The sequence below is a fragment of the Periplaneta americana genome, chromosome 1 (genome assembly GCF_040183065.1).
Source record: "Periplaneta americana isolate PAMFEO1 chromosome 1, P.americana_PAMFEO1_priV1, whole genome shotgun sequence".
Classification (NCBI taxonomy): Eukaryota; Metazoa; Arthropoda; class Insecta; order Blattodea; family Blattidae; genus Periplaneta; species Periplaneta americana.
The window spans coordinates 135,104,118-135,109,318 of NC_091117.1; positions in this window are offsets into that span (position 1 = coordinate 135,104,118).

Below are 5,201 nucleotides of genomic sequence, written 5' to 3' on the forward strand. Positions count from 1 at the left end.
CTCGCTTTCCTCCGCATGTCTGGAATGTTTATAACCTAGTCTTGAATGGGACTCAAAGGACAATTAATACAATAGAAGGATGGCACTCCATATTTAAAAAATATATAGTAACTTACCATACTAACATATGGAAGTTCATCGAAAACTTGCAGAAGGACCAAAATAACAATCAGTTATTAATAAATCAATTAGACCTAATGGCAGGTTATATGGCAACACGTCATCCCATAAAGAAATCCTATGTTTTAAATTCCAGACACATTGAGGAAATGGTGCGGAATTACCATGTATATAGAGAAAACGGTGACGTTGACAGATATCTTAGAGGCATTAGTTATCGGTTGAAGCTGTATGCAGAAGAACTTCCTTATGATGAAAACGATAATGAAGCAAATTAATGTTATTTTTATAATTGAATTAACATATGCTACAATTACAGTTATTATGTAATATTAAAATTCTAAAATAATGTACATCTGGTTGACTATTATTTTCATCATATTAAAAACAGACTAATAATTTTTCAAATTGGTTATTACTTCAGATTTGTAGTTATCTCAAATTATGGACAAACCATCTGTGGACATAACTACAAATGGACCTGTAATGTAGTGGACTTTAAATAACTGGACCTATAAATTAATGGACTTTAATGTAAAGGACAGAAGAAATTGGACATTTGGACTGTGGACACAAAAAATGGATATTTTGTCTGTGGACATAAAGCAGTGGACATATCATCCGTGTATCAACGAAACACTTCTTGTCCACTTTCAATAAGTCAGCGTCTCAGTCCACAAAAACATCAACGTAACCGTTTATGTCACTATTTTATAAAGCAGAAGCTTCAAAATCTTATTATGAAACTGTAAGTAAACATTTCAGCACAGAGTGTCCCGCAATGTTGATCATTTAGCATGAAATGCATTATGTATGGAAAAGTGTGCGAGAATGGGTCGTGACGGCCGCTAAAAGCTTTCCTTGTGTCACGATTCCTCATCGTGACACTCTCCAGGGCTGTGACTACCGTTATCGCAATGATTGTAACAGAAGATGAAAAAAGAAAGAAATCGCTGCAGTTTGTGCGCAATGTGACGTGCGGTGTAGAAAAAGAAAATATGAATTTCAGTACGTCTTTATTTTTAGAAATACACGAACAACTGATCCTATCTGTTCAGCCTCCAAGGCACAAAACATCTACGTGGAGTATCGATTTCATATCCGGGATTAGACATCTTGAGGCGAATTCCATTTACGACGTATTAATCAAATCTTCTCCTCCACCGGCTTTCCACTAGTTCCCATTCACATTCTTCTTCCTACTAACCGTTTTTCTGTTCTTCTTCCTCATTCTCATGCATTTCTTCTCCTTTCTCATACTTATCTCTCTTCTTTCTTATCTCCTTTTTCCTTTTTTCTTCCTCTTTCCCCTTCAGAATCTACTACTCCTATCCTCTTCCTTTCTTCCTTTTTCCATCGTTATATTTTAGTAGTTCATTTCCTTCCAGTTTTCAACTTCTCTCAGTTCTCCTTCCTCCCTGCTCTTCGTTCTCTCCTTTTTCACCTACTCTCTTCTCGCTTCCCTTATTTATAATCTACTTCTCCTGTTCCTCATTCTCTTTCTCTTTCTTCTTCATTGATCATCATCTCGTTCTTCACTCTTTCTCTTCTTCCGTCATCTTCTCCCCCTATTTCTCGTTTCTTATTTCCTTTTTTACTTCCTTCTTTTCGTTCTCTTTGTTCACTTTTTCTTCCTCTACTCCTCATCTCCTATTATTTCTCTAGTTAAACTCCAAACGCAGAGTAAATGAGAATAAGCACCTCATGATTTACTCATTATTAATAGAAATAAGATGCAAATGCTTGTGATCAATTAGCTACTTCACAGAAGATTTAATCAACGCTTTACTTAATATGTATGTATTTAATGCTCACCCAGATTGATTAAACATCATTTGGTTTCTGGCAGACCAGTACAATGTCCCCATAGAGGATTTAAAATTTACAAGTTTTTTTATAAACATTTAAATGTTCCCAATTCATAATAGAATTTTCCTCATTACAAATGACACACTTAGGTGATGGTAAAATACCCCGTTTATATAAATATTCCGCCAGACAGTGTGTATTGTTTTATTGTGTGGACCACTGCCAGCGGATGTTTGTCCACTTGCAGTGTAAATACACACACACACACACACACACACACACACACACACACACACACACACAACAACAACAACAACAAAATAGACGAAAATAAATTCAAAGTTGAACAAGAATAGCAGAAACTAAGATTTAAATTAAATAAGGGTTATTTAAATCTTCTCGGTTACATAAAACTTCAAGAAAATCTGCAAGATTTGACAAACTAGCGGATGATTTCAAGTAACACACAAATTTGTTGATATATATATATATATATATATATATATATATATATATATATATATATATATACACACACACATTTTTTTTTGCTGTATCTCATATACAAGTAGCTATAGATAACTTTGTATGCAAGATATTACTTGGAATCTGTAATTTAATATGCTGGAATAAAATTTAAAAACATTCCTCTGAACTTAAATTATAACCTAATGTTTCTCTTATGAAACCGTGACTAAAGAAGTAGTTTTGCTAATTAACCCTAGTATTACCAAGTGGAGCAAAAATTGCGCACCCTTTTTATTATCTAAATTTTTTTGCAACAAATAAATCTGACAGTTTTCACCCTTCCTCTACTTGTCTACAACATGATAAAATATAAGTATACACATTTGTTCTTTTTAGATTTGAAATAGGTTATAACAGACTAATAATTATTATTGACGTATCTATTAGTTGTTAGGTTTTACCTACTCTTAATCTTTTATGACCTAAATTTTAAACATTTTCAAGTTTGAATTCTATGATTTTATCCATTCTTGTAACTTTTTTCAATGTCAGTCATTGATAGTTTTATTTCTTCACTTTATCAGTTTACTGCAGTGTGGAAGCCTGAGGTAGTAAGTTGGTACTATCTTTCTTGGTGTTTATTCAAATCTAGATGTATTCAGATATTCAGAACATAAACATGAGTTGTTTTGTAGATCATATTAGGCTTAATGTTTAGGATGAAAGTAAGATTATAATGGCATTGGAAACTCATTTACCGGCGGAAAGGACAGTGAGAAAGATAATATACAAAAGTGGTTGGTGAAGATGAATCAAGTTCTCTTTCAAGTTCTAGCAGCCAACAAGAAAGCTGTTCGCAATGTCACCAAAACCAATGTCAGATGTGCAAATTGTGTACATAATGTATGTAAGAAACATTGTTACTAAAATTGTGTGTGCTGAAGTATTTTGCTAAAAAAATGATATACTTAGATTCAATGGAATGAAAAACTGATGTGCATTTTTTAAAGTAATGTAAACATATTTGGTGATAAAATTTAATTAAACGTATTGTAAATCTTAAAAAAAGAGGTACGAGTAATTGTTTAATGATAATACAGTAAATAAAATAATACAATTTTTATTACACTAGAAGTAATATATTTAAATTTAATTTGGTGGGCAATTTTGTCCACCTTTGGCAATCCCACGTTACAAAAGTATCTTGATAATGCTATGGTTAAGATGCAGTAAAACATTATAGCCGCCTCTTATTTGAAGGCACGTATAAATACTAGGAAGGCGGTGATTGCCTCTTATTAGATTATAAGGTCATGATTTCGGAGTATTAATTACAAATACTTTTAAAGCAAATTTACTGAGGTTTATCTAGTCCGCGTTGAGATACCTTTATTATTCATGTTTAATTCGTAATTTATAAAAATTATTTTGTCGTAATGTAAATGAAAAATACCATACTGGAAAAAGCTGCAGTTCAAGAAAATTATCATTATTTTAGTGTCTAAGAGAGAAAGGTCACAATGAAAACTGAATAGTTACTAGGAATGTAGTTCACAGAATTTGCCTGAAATTCAACTCGGATACAAAATAATTTTTACCTATCCCTTTATTCTCTTATCATCATCATCATCATCATCATCATCAGTTCTCTCTCTGTTATAACATCTCGCGAACCTCATTATTCTTCCACCTATCTTACTACTCTTCTTTCTTTACTCTTGCTCCTTAGGACCTTATTTCACGACCCTTATTCTTCCCCATTTAATTTATTATAGAATGGGAGACGGTAATGATGGATGGTAGAGTTTTATTTTAACATAGTCTAGAAACGGTCTATTAATTTCTCCCTTAAAATTCGTCGCAATTAATCGAATTTGAACAAGAGAGGTCAGAATTTCATAACGATCATGATCACTTCACCAGCAAAGTAGACGGTCACTGTCTGAAGGTCAGACCTAAACGTTCGTTTACTGGCTCTGGACATTTATTAGATGGATAAAAAAGAGATACTACCAAAATATTCCCTTCACCGAGAAAAAATATTTATTTTTAAAAGAATGTATGTACATAAAATATCACTGAATCTATTTACATATTATGATTTAATAATAATAATAATAATAATAATAATAATAATCATAATAATAATCATAATAATAATAATCATAATAATAATAATAATAATAATACTAATAATTTTAAATTTTTGTCACTTTTCGTGTTAAATTTATTGACATAAGATTTTTTCCAGTAGCAGAATAAGTTACATGTAATCTAGTCAGTGTGAAGAAATATAACCTATTAGCGGTTAACATAATAGCTATAGGCCGAGCATTAAAGAATAGGAACACACTGCCTGATTGATAGGTAGCTAGAAATGCTATTGTTCGAGTTCAATTAATGTAAGAACATTTGTAACATTATATATTAAATATTTAAATATTAAATATTATTGAAATACAAACTGCTGAGCCATTTATACCCGAACCCACACTTTCTGAAGTCGAAGTTGCGATAGAAAATCTGAAAAATTATAAGTCTCCAGGTATCGATCAAATTTCAGCAGAATTAATACAAGAGGGTGGAAGCGCATTATCCAACGAAATTTATAAGCTTGTACTTGCTATTTAGAAAAAGGAAATTGTACCAGAACAATGGAAGGAGTCCATAATCGTACCTATTTTTAAGAAGGGAGACAAGACTAACTGTAGTAACTTTCGAGGAATATCACTTTTGTTGATGTACAAAATTTTGTCTAATATTCTTTTGAGAAGATTAACTCCGTATGTACGAGTAGATGAAAT